Source organism: Rhamphochromis sp. 'chilingali' (genome assembly GCF_963969265.1).
Source record: "Rhamphochromis sp. 'chilingali' genome assembly, chromosome: 4".
NCBI lineage: Eukaryota > Metazoa > Chordata > Actinopteri > Cichliformes > Cichlidae > Rhamphochromis > Rhamphochromis sp. 'chilingali'.
Genome location: NC_137948.1, coordinates 22152358 through 22165300, shown reverse-complemented (window position 1 = coordinate 22165300; position 12943 = coordinate 22152358). Strand labels below are relative to the sequence as shown.

The 12943-nt window shown below is 39.4% G+C and overlaps 1 protein-coding gene across 1 annotated transcript in view; it reads right to left on the bottom strand.

Annotated features, from left to right (window-relative positions):
- Window positions 1–4673, bottom strand: part of ctnna2 (catenin (cadherin-associated protein), alpha 2) — a 353288-nt gene extending 348615 nt beyond the window's left edge. The window contains exon 1 of the mRNA XM_080879193.1: window positions 4351–4673. The gene's annotated coding sequence lies outside the window, so the exon portion shown is untranslated. The remainder of the gene's footprint in view (window positions 1–4350) is intronic.
- Between the last annotated feature and the right edge of the window lie 8270 nt (window positions 4674–12943).

Genomic DNA, 12943 nt, shown 5'->3' with positions numbered 1-12943 from the left:
GAGTTTATTGATTTTTCTTTTTCTTTTTTTTCTCTTTTTTGGTAATGACAGTCTTGTAAAGAATCAAGCTTGGCTGGAACACTATAAATGTTCACTCAAACGGCCCTTTTTCCCGGCATTGTAGCTGCAGTTGTGGTCTTTTGCAGAATAATAGACATGAAAAGTAAATTAAGAGAATACCCCTGTTCTTTGTGGCTGTGCCAAACTGCTGCTGACACGATATTTTCAAGTACTGCTGGATCATCTAATTTATTGTCCCCCTTGAAAAAATAAAGATCTCAGTCCTATTTTTTCCTCTATAGTCCATTGTGGAATAATGTTCTATAAAAAGTTAAGGATTAATCTAACCAATGCAACATATGCCCATGTCATATACTATTGAGTAGGCTGAAAAAGAGTTATCTGTCCCCACACACACAGACCAATAACACTGTTTCGCAGCAGCACAGTATTATGCCTTGAAAATAGAAGACAATGAATGCTTAGTGAAAATGCCTGCTGTCTGGACAGTGCAATTCTACATGAAGGCACAGCAGGATAATATAAACCCTAGTTTTAGGAGAGTTAAAATCGACACTGTGGACAAGTGTGCTACAAGAATCGATTGTTTGCTGTTGTTGCTATTGCCTCATCCCTCATTTCTTAAACACCATCAAATATTTGTGCAAGAGCTGGAGTGAAAGAGGGCTTAAGAGGAGAAGCAGTCGTGTTCCACTTAGCGGGGAACCATGGCTACCTCAAAGCTCTGCTTCGGTATAACAACAACAGGGGGTTCCATGGTAGTCAGCCAATATCACTTCCTCTCCCAGGAGACAGAGAACACAATGCACTCCTGGCTGCGATTGATTGCACAGTCACACCCATAAATTATGGCCTTTCCTTATCCCCCAGTGACAGAAACGGGATTTTATACTGTAAATGACATACACTAAATGAGCCAAAATATTTCCATGATTGCATAAAGGTGGCTGGAAAAAACTACAATTTTTGTTATTTGGATAAGAAAAGAGTTTAATTGTCTCACAATTAGTTCAAATTAATTTTGCTCAACAATGGACATTGTTCTGATTGTGATTGTGTGACTTTGATTTCAAATTGTTGTTGAAAGGTTTGAGTTCTTCGAAGCAGTGGTGTATGATGTACTTATCCGCAGCAAATGTATTCCTCACATGCAACAACTCTAGTTTGAAATCCAGCAGGCCGTGCTGGTGGACTCAAACAAACTCTAATTAAGCCAACGAAAAAGAGGTCTATCTAAAAAGAAATGTAACGATATCATTTAAAGTGTTAATTGTATTATTTCACCTCTTTATCCTGCCATCAGACGGCTCTTTCCATCGGGAAACAGAGAACGTTATATACTTCTATAATCTCTTAAAAGCCACTAGACCAGCGGTCCCCAACCTTTTTTGCGCCACGGACCGGTTTATGTCTGATAATATTTTCAATGACTGGCCTTTAAGGTGTCGCGGATAAATACAACAAAATAAAACCAGTACCGGTACCAAAAAAATCGGATTTATTCATAACACACGGGAAAAGACCCAGGGCCACCGAGTTAACAATAAAAACTATAGAAAAATAACGCTAAAAACCGATAAAACCCCTTAAAATCATAAATTTCACACCCGAGCCTCAACTCTCGTGGTCCAGTACCAAACGACTCACGGACTGTTACTGGTCCGTGGCCCAGGGGTTGGGGACCACTGCACTAGACCACTTAGCCAATCATTAGACATTATCAGACTCTTCAGATATTTGCTTGTTAGATTGATGTTAGGTTTCATAATTTGGATATTCTTGTTTGCTTTGTTTATAAGGAAACATGGACCCTCTCAGCTTGAGTGCTGACAATCCTCTCACTCAAGGAATCTATCACCATGCTCCAGCTGATCTCATTGTTGTCTATTTAGCAACTTTTTTAACCAGACCTTTTTGTTGTCCTTTTCTGAAAAGGGCCAAGCTCGCAATAGACAATAGCAAAAGCATTGCGTCACTTCCAGCTAATCATTTTACTTATGCCTGTTGGCAAAATCACAGCAGACATACCTTATCTACAGCACTGCACTGCATAGTTTCTGTCCCCATACTACAAACTGCTTCTCCAAACTAGGGAGTGCCAGCATAAGCTATAGGTAATACAGTGATTAAGGGTAAGTACCTCATACAAAACTACTTCAAAGAAACTGAGCTTCCCCTTTAGGTTTTTCCAAAAGATCAATGTGATTAAAAACCCTGTAAATAAACAATGTCATGCTACTGACTAAAGCACACTTAGCATTGGTTAAAATGACAACAATTAAATATATATAAATCACAAAGGTTAAACAAATAAGCCCTGCATAAAGATAAGGTCTAAGGCAGATGGTTAGACAGTGACACACATATGCAGCATTTCCCAAAGGGCAGAGCAGAGTCTGTCCATTCTTGGCAGCGTGGAATCACAGCTCTTGCTTTGGCTGTCTCTTGTCAGTATTGTGTAAAAGACATATTTAGTGCTTATAGTTTTACATAGCAAAATTAGTGCAGCTACACGTCTTCTCTTTGATCATCAAATCGAAGCACGGGAATTTAATTGAGTGCTGAAATCATTAGCTGATTATTTGATAACTATTCTTCAGAAACTAATGTGACAGTTTTGTCAACAGTTTTCATACTTGCGCTATCATTCAGGTTATTTTACAGGCAAGACTGCCTCATCTTCCACATTTTGCCTTATTTAATTTATCCTCAATATGTGTAATACTGTTAAATGTTAAACTAAATTAAAATGTAGGCACATTTTACATAAAATTGCTTACTAGTTTTCTGGAACTGTATAAACTAAATGATTAATTTGTGTATTTGAAAATAACTAATGAATTACCTGAACATATAAATAATCACTATAGGTGTAATCACTGTGACAGCTGGCAAACATAACATCTGTTGATGCCTTTGGAGGACACACATATAGTTTTTTTTCTTCCTCAAGACTTCTTTTAAAATCCAAATCATTAACACTCTAAACAAGATTCCTCTTTGATTTGAACTTCGACTGTCTCATTTGTTCCAGGCTTCCCCTTTCTAGCAAACAAAATGTGAAGATAAACATAGGAGGGAGAGACCAGCACAGCCCATCAGTGTCAGCTCAGCATGCCCCCTTGCCAATCAAAAGTTCAGATTCTAAATCGAGACACTGTGTGAACTCTAGAGGCTTCTGGGATCTCAGATCTCCAGTTACAGGAAAGGAATGAGGCAAACTACACTGGGTCACCAAGCAGAGTAATAAATGAACGCAAACACTACACACACAAACTTAGAATTTTACAAAAAAATAAATAAATAAATAAATAACCAGAAACTCAAAAATGTATAATATGCCAAACCCTCACTCGACTGTATGTTATTCCTATGTATGAGTGCTTCCGCTGAATAGAGCGCTTTAGTTTATTCCACTGTGCCATAATGTGACAATAGGGCGATTTAAGGGCATGAAAAGTCTATGCGTAAGTGAACTCGGGTGGGCTAAATAAAGAGGCTACTAAAACAGCTATTCCTCATTTAAAAAGAAACGGACTTGGCGTTAAAAGTAGGGTTTGCACTTGCAGCGTTGAGACAAAGCAAAGCTGTGTAGCGTCACTTTGCCACTTCACTTCACATCCTCGACTCGGACGAAGACGGTGTTATAATAACGGAATCAAAATCAGCTGCGAGCTAATAATAAGTCTTCGGCTGCCGCAGAAAAAGAGTGATGAGCTCACAAGTAACAAAGTAACAGTCTCGGCTAAACAAAGAGGATTAAAATTATCTAAGAAATGTAACAGTGCTGTTAACAACACGGCGGGTGCATGCTTCACTGTCTCAGCGTAAAACAAGAAACGGGAGGTGTTCTAAGCAGCCCCTGAATAATTAAGCAGCTTCCAATGCAGGTGTGGGTCCGTTATTTTACTGGCAATAAAGTACCCCGGTGTCTTTTAGCTTTAGCTACTATACTAGCCTAGCAGCCTAGCATGGCTCTGCCCCACAGACAGGCTTTCAGCACTGGGTTCACTGGATAGCAGCGCTCGGGAGTGCGGTTTAGATAACGTTAGCAGAGTGGGCGACACTGAGATTTTTAGCTAACGAGAAATTTCCAGCTCAGTATATAAAAGTCTCTTGATTCTGCTATGGTAATAATGAAGCGTAAAGTATTTCGACGAGGGGTTGTAGTCAAGTGCCCCGCCAAACTGGCTAAAGCACAATGATGAATGAAAAGCCGGACCTCGCCTAAGCTAATGTTAGCAGCACGGCGGGTCAGTCAGTGCAGCAAGTGTAATGCTACCAATGTGCTAGCAGCAAAAATCTCTCAGCTGACAACTAACTACATACCTTTAACCGTTGGAGATGACACCTCTTGTAGGTCCACAAACTACTCACGGCGCCTGTTCTCACTGAGTATTTCCCAAACAGAAAACGAAGGGGGTGGGGGGGCCTCCTATTCAGTAAAGCCACAGCAAAACGTGCAAATAGACTCAATCCGGACGCTTTCCTCAGTCTTGTGGTGCTGAATCTAAAAGCTACACGCTTCTGTCGGTGTCTCGGAAGTGCCTCCTCCTTCTACAGCTCCCTGCGAAATAATGACCCCTCCCAGCGCTCCAACCACAACAACGGAGTAGGCAGGTGCAGATGATGGTGCGCTACTAACGGAAAGCCTTGCAACATAGTGGACTGTGTGTGTGGTAGATTCCAGGGCTGTCAAATCAGGAGAGTCTCCGTCGTTGACGCATGCGTGCTTCCTGTGTGCGAGCGCTTCTACGGGGTGTAGGAAATCTGGGACTCTGAGAGCGGGATGGAGCTGTTGGTAATATTAAGCAAAAATATACTGTATTTGTGTTTATGACATCATCAAAATTGAAGAAATAAATATAATAATATAATAATAAATAACAAGCCTACTAAATTAGCTGTGTGGATAACACTAGGTGTGATTTGCAGAAAGTTATGACTGATTATCTTAGACAGGATAGACACTCGATATTTTGATAGTGTGACACCAGCTTGAGAGCCAGCGCTGTGCGTGATACATAAAGAATTAATGTGTGCCTGGCAGTTATAATAGTTTTGCATGATTCACTAGATTTTTTAAAAAAATTATTTACTTCCCTTTATTTTTGTTTCAAAATCACATTTTGTTCTTTCTGGATCTTTCTGGATTGAATTTGCCTGTTTTAGTTTATTATTAATAGTTGAAAAAAACATTATTAGGAATAGGTTGCAATTTCCTTTTACAAAAAAAGCAAACACTTTTATCATTTACAGTAATGTAAATATCCTCATCAAATCAATATGCACCAAAGCCAAAGTTGAGACTTTCCTTGTTTTTCTTAGCAAGCTACCAAGTTAATTTTTTCTTTTCACCTCTATTAACTACAGCTACAGTTTCTTTTTCACAGCTAATCTTCAGGAATTCGTTTTCCAGGAAGTTAGGAAAAGTGTGACAAGGACCCATTATGCGCAGAAGGACCCTGAAGCTGAAACAGTAATTGTATTATTTACATTACTTTTACTGCTGTGCCTTTGCTTTCTAAGAAATACTGAAGAGATGAAAATAAAAAATCTACAAGGGCTCCCACTCCTCCTGTTCACATTTATATCATTTATTGACTGAAGTCCTTTGTTTATTGTAGTAAAATTGTAACTTAAATCAAGAAATCAACAAAATCAACAAAATCAACTGGGGGTAGGGATAGCTCAGTAGATAGAGTGGTGGCCCCATGATCAGAAGGTTGGGGGTTCGACTCCACTGAATGGCTACCCTGAGGTACCCCTGAGCAAGGTACCATCCCTACACACTGCTCCCCGGGCGCTGCATTGGTGGCTGCCCACTGCTTCACTGGGTGAATGGGTTAAATGCAGAGGAGCAATTTCCCTATGGGGACTAACACATTATTACACATTAAGAATATTCTAATAATAAAAGGTTTATTAATCTTTTCTATACGGAACACGGACCTTATCTCACCCAGTCCAAAACCCTGTAACATACTGTCATATGTACCTTACTGGAACTTTTTTATATGCATTCTTTTCCCAGTCCCCTGGTTATCTGTGGTGATCGTGGCTCAAGAGTTGTCAGTTCGTCTCGTAATTGGAAGGTTGCTGGTTCGAGCCCCTGCTTGGACAGTCCCGGTCGTTGTGTCTTTGGGCAAGACACTTCACCCATTGCCTTCTGGTGGTGGTCCTCGCCTCTGTCAGTGAGCCCCAGGGCAGCTGTGGCTACAATGTAGCTTGCCATCATCAGTGTGTGAATGGGTGGATGACTGAATGTAGTGTAAAGCGCTTTGGGGCACAAAGTAAAGCGCTATACAAATACATTTACCATCACTCTTGACCTGAAAGTATTTGCATACCTTCACATGTATTTAAAATTTTGATAGTTTGTACAATTACTTTTGAGCCTCTGAAAATGGGAGACTTTCTATAAAAAATGACTGTAATACTTAAATGGTTGTCAAATTTCTGAATCATAGTTAAATGTTAAATGAAAGTTGAAAGTCTGCACTTCAGTCACTTTTGTTTTGATTTCTTGGATCTTCTTTTCCTTGAATAGATAGCAGATAAAGAAGAAATAATAAAGCAGGGAGAAAAGGTGTGAGGGCAGTCATCCATCAAAGGGCTCTGGGTTGGAGGCATTTGCCTTGGGGCATATGGTTGTCTGCACAACATGTGAACTTAACCAGCACCCCCAGCACATTTGGATTGTTTGATTTTTATTGATTTTTCCACTATGGTGGTGTACAGAAATAAAACTACAAAAATGGTGTCACTGTCCAACAAATTATTGATAAGGCATAAACCTGCACTACCAGCTATAGGTTTTTGGTAGGTGATCTTTGACTTTACGGCGGGAACAACCTCATGGGATGCTTTTAGATTCTATGTATGGTAAATCAGCAGAAGACAACTGAGCTTTATTTGTCAATTCATCTTGTGCCACTTTACATTGCAAGGTAAAGATTTGTCAACATCGCACAGAGAAATCCAGTATCACTTGACAATAGTGGCGAGACGTTGCAACACCCTCATCTGGGTCCTTTTCCATGTAACAGAATGGAGGAGCTATTTCTGGTTATCTGTGCTGCGCACACTGTCCCTTAGGGTGAGCCCAAATGCACTGTAAAGGAAACTCATTTCATCCACTGCCCATAGCTCATGACCATTTGTGATATTTGGAACACAGAATAATGGGTTTAATTGTGAGCTTTGCTTTTGGGCTAAACTCCCCTACCACACTGATACCCCAAAACAGAACCTGGATTACCACAGGTGTGTTATCTGTCCACTTCACAGTCTCCAGATCCTTCTTAGCTTCACTCATAAACCCAGCTACTCTACCTGAATTCAGCCTTCCCAGTCATATGAATGCAGATCAAGCAGCAGAAATGCGCTTTCTCTGAAGGCTGGCCGGCCTCTCTCTTAGAGATAGGGTGAAGAGAACAGTCATTTGTCACTCCTCCACATTAAAATGAGCCAGTTGAGGTGGTTCAGGATGCCTCCTGGGTGAGGTATTCTGGATATGTCCTACTGGGAGGAGGCCCGGGGTAGACCCAAGATATGCTGGTGAGATTACATCGGTGTAATTTTGGATAAACTGAAGGAGGTCTATGTGGAGAGGGAGGTCTGGGCTTCTCTGCTTTTGCTACTGACCCTACGACCTGGCCCTGGATAAGCAAAAGAAAAAGGATGGATGGATGGATTCAAATGATAACCATTTATCTCTAAGTAGTTTCAAAGAAGCTTTGTGATTAGGTTTCAGCTCAAGCTTGATTGAGATGGTTGACTGTCCTCTACATATCATTTGTACAGTGTTTAACTATGTATTATAAGCCTGCTATGTTGTAACAGTAATGCATCATACAGACTTTTCATATACCATAAAGAACAGAGATGGAAAATACACAGAAATTAATTAAAAAAAATATCCCCAGAACTCATGACAAATGGTCCCTCTGTTCTTATTTCACTCAACTATCTAGTCATCCATTACAAACCACCAAACTACTTCAGAAATAGGCTACATTAATTAGTCATTTATCACTATGTCAGCGCACAAGACAGTCTCAGAGGAGAGAGTCACAAAGTTACATTCAAGCTTAGTCCGTTGAACTTGAGGACAATTACAGAGTCTGAAATGAGCAGGTAATCACTGAAAGCCTCAGAGAAGTTATGTCTCCCAAGGAAATTGGATTACACAGAGCTCCAGCCAATATATTAGGTGAGTAAGACACTACTGAATTAGATAGACCTTTGATGCTGTGCAGCTGTGGAAGACAAAATCTCGCTGCCGAGCATCAACAGTCTTTTAGGGAAATGACCATGTTATCGTCAACTCAAGAGTGATGCTAGAAAGAGAATTTTTCTAAAACTAGGGTTTGTTTGAAAAAACAAAGAGTGAATTAAGATTGCCGTGAAAATGATAATCAGTAAAGGTAATGAAAAACAAAAACATTTATTTTGGGGGACAAATGGTTATAGCCAGTTGTGTGCATTGTTTTAAGCTCCAGTATTCTTTTTCAGTCTCCCTATTTCTTTGTCGTGGGAGAAGAAAAGAGCAGGAATAGCAGTCCATTGTCTCCCATCTGCTTGTGTTTTTAGTGCATGGCAGTAATCCAGCACAACATGTTAGCAAGCTATTCCTCATTTGTCAGATCGAGGTGCGTGACTATAGGGTTTCTGTATAGTTGTCTCAGGTTGTCTCCAAGCCTTTCACTATCTGCCTCACTGGCTTGAACCACCTGGTACCACACTACACTGGGAATAAATCTCTGAGTTTGAATAGTTGCTAACTACTTTATTATATTTAGCTAAAGGCAGGTAGACTAGAGCAGTTCAAGATGTTAAGCTATTTTATTCTTGTAAAGCTACACAGCTTCATGCTGAGATTTCCTCTGATTTCAGCAAATTGCTGTCTAGTCAGTGAGTGCTGCAATCTGCAATCATTCGTGTAGCATGTGTGTATACATGTGTATGTAAAATAGCAAGTGCAAACCATTGGCTTGGTTTATATAACCCCATCTGTTCAGAACTCATATTCATATTTTCCACAGTGTCCAGCTGCACACTCCTCTGTACCCAGAGGCCAGGAGCTCCGGGGATTGTCAAACTGTCTGTAATGTCTGGCTTCTATTGCTCTCTCCACATAATGAGGTCATCACTACACACAACACGTTGTACTTTGGGGCTGAATATTAAAGTTTTGAAGTCCCCTAGCTCACAAAATCCCTTGCTTTATCCTGTGAGTCAAAGAGAAAGAATTTAGGACAGGGAAGCGTGATTGGGACTGCAGTTTCTAAAAAACAACAGTGGAGGTTAATATCCCATGAGGACATTGGCTTTGGCTTACTTTTGGCTTTTCTACATTGTTATTTAAGGGTTATTCATATCACAGAATACAATAGCTGTTTCATTTTTGATTGCCAGAGTCAAGAATAGGCACTATCGACTCCATTGTTTCCACCCTTCTGGTTATCATTGTCCTCACTTGAACACAAATGTATCAGATGGTTGTGGGTATTGTTGAAGCTATGTAATCAGTGCTTTGTGTTTAGGAAGAACCACAAAGAAGAATGAATATGAGGAATGCAATACACCTTATTGATGTTGGAACAACATAATGCATAATCGATCTGAATGGTATTTCTCTCTTGCAGTAAAATAACGTATGTAGCTTTTGCACATAGAAAGATAGACGACATGAAAAAACGTATAGCACAAGTCTTACATGATATATGATATTGCAAACAAAGCTTAATTACATGTAACAACATGCAGTTGCACATCAGCAGCTCTCACTTTTCAGCTTTGTTATAAATACTTACATTTGTTGCAAAGCATTAATCTCTTAAGAAAGCGCTTTATTTTAGATCAAATTCCATTAAATACATTTCAGGAACAAGGAAAAAGGCATACGAGTACTTTGCCAAAACAATGTGAATTCTGTCACAATAGTTTATTGTCAGTGAATCATTACCATTCGAGACAGGGCGCCCATTGTACTGTACTGCACTTTACATCTTTACATCCAGTGAAATATGATCACAGCAGCAATCACCATATAATGTCTGACTCCACTGTCTCCATCCTTCTACTTTTCACTGTGTATCACGAATCACTTGGTCGGAAGTATTGTTAAAGCCATTCAACATCAATTTAAATAGATTTTACAGATTCAAATCTTATGCAATGTGGCAATCAGATATGATTTCTAAAAGGGCCTTTGCAGTGTTGTGTTGAGATTGCCTTTCAAAGGGAGAGCGTGAGAAAGATTGCATTTAAATGGGCATAATTTCAGTGCAAATATGACCACAATTATCCCTGCGGTTCCAGTTGAGGATGCTAAAAATAGATTGATTCTTTTTGATTAAGTATCTTACTAGAAAAAAAGAAAAAGTCTTTTTTTGGCTTGGTAAATGGAGGATGGGCCTAATCTGTGATCAGATCTGTGATCTGAACGTATTCTTCATTGTGCATTTATTTTTTTTAAAAAACCCTTAAGTTTTTTAACACCTTTTTATTGCTAAATGCTCTGTTTTGTTTTGTTTTTGCTGTTAGCTCATGTGGCATTCTTAACCATGAATTAAATATCGTTCATGATTTAATAGATGAGATGAAATGAATCTTTTAAGTTACTGTCAGACATGATTTATTATTGGATATGATCTAAAGGCTGCCTTGCATCCTTTAGCAAGTGTGTGAAGTCATTTCACAGTAAATGTGGAAATGACTGAGCTCTTTGGATCATGCGTGAGAGAAATCTTGACTGTAGCAAAACGCCATTATTTTCTTTTGCCACTGACATTACTGAATCCTCGCTTGCCTGCTGACAATGCCAAATGGACTGCACCAGAAAGCAATGTATCTATGTAATGCATTTTCCCCACTCATGCTAGTTTTGTAATATCCATTTACTGCAGGTCAAGTATGATCAAAGGCAGGATGGTTGTATAGCTTGTAAATGTGCACATATTCATCCCTAGAAGGGCCAAGACTAAAGCATTAAATAATGTCAGAGCTTTTTATCTTGCTTGCTTTACTGACCATCTCGAGCGATCCAATAAAGCCGTGGAAAGGGACTGTTTCTACTCCAGTAAAAAAAAAGCAGTTATGTTTGTGAAATGTGCTGTAGATTATTACACACTCAGAGGGGAGGTGGCATATTTGTGATCAAGCTGCCCTTTCTACATTACCCAGCTGCTTGCTTTGTGAGCCTCTGAAGTTGTTGGGAGTGTGCTGACTAGATAAGCTTGTGGGGCATCTCCCAGAGATGCACGCCTTACAATGGGATTTAGAGTGAGAATGAAACAACATCTGCCTGTCATTTTCTCTGTCTGCGTGTTTGTGAATCTCAGACTTCCATCCCAAACACAATCCTTTTGAGAACTGAGTGGTGCCATCTGTTAGGTTTTCATACAAGACTATATTCAGATTTTTTTTTTTTAAACAGATCGTTCAGGTGGCTCTTGAGAAAATGATTTTGCAGACAGGAACTGCAAACCGAAGCATTTAATGAGACCTGCAAAGTCTAACTTTTTCATCTGAAAGCAACCACCCTATTAAAGCTTTTCATATCTTCGGGCCAAATGTGCTGAAGAAAGGTCAATTTGTGGCACCACAGCACTTGCACGATTCCTTTGTAAGCTCCATACCGGTACACAGCCCTCAGGAGAGGCTCCAAGCTCTTTTGAATGAAAGAACGGGCTGGTAATACAAAATAAAAGTAATATGCAATGGAATATATAACAACATAACCTTTATTAAATCATAATAAGAAGTTTACTGAAGAATTGTTTTTGAATACTTGAGGCATAATACAATAATATAATAGCGAGAACAGATTGATTCAGCATGATGTCAGCAGTAGTCCTTTTCTGCCCTTTTTGTGTATAACAATTAGTTTATTGACTGAAGTAACAATTACACTGGTCAACAAGCACTTTCTCAGCACCATTTACCCACCCAACCCAGCCTGCTTAGTAGATGGATGAATTCCTCTAGAAAATAAAGCTTTGAGCTGTTGTAAAATGGCTCTTTACATTTACTATCAAACTACTGTAAACTCAAGTCTCACCATCATCTTCAGTGTAAGTATTCCCTGCGTCATCACCACATCACCTACACATGCAAATGTTTATGGCGCTGCCAATCCACCCTCGCACACACCCCTCTTACGGTATGACTCATTCCTATTTTGCCGTTTCCCCAGCTCCTTAAAAAGCTGCAAAGCTGATTTCATATGTTATCTTTTACTGGCAGAATATCTCTCCAAAAAACTGAGCATCCCTGTCAGGGGAAATGCTGCAATTTGTGCTGGAAGTTATGGGTTTTCATGATGCAAGAACAATGTTAGCCTCATGCTACCTTGGGTCTTCACAACTACCTGCAGAGCATAGTGAATGAGGGAGAGAAGGTGGGCAAAAATAGGTTTCATTTTCATACTTCTCTATGCTATGCTATTACTTCTCTGAGGAAGTAATAGCATAGTCAAACCAGAAAAAAGCCATAACAAATGTTAGGGGTTTTTTTTGTTCATTTGTTTGTTTTTTTAAGCAGAGGTTTAATTCCAGAGAGATCTTTTCTTCTCAGTCACAAAATTCACTCTACAATACTGCAAGTAAATGTACCAACAAGGCCTTGGGGGTGTGTTGTAATTAGTTTTCTGGCTTTTGTCCAGGAAAGGCAGCTAATTATGCTTGTGGAAGCCCTAAAATAGGAGGAAAGCCAGTATTGTCTCTGACTATTTTAATAATACACCACAGTACACAAGCACACACTTGTGTCATTTATATAAGAAAATCAGGGTGTACAAATATGACTTGCTTTAATACCACCAACCCCCAAATAATACTATAAAACATGGTACTAGAGTCCTCATACAGCATGACTGTAAATATGTTTTTTAACTCTGTATTTTATTAGATAGTCA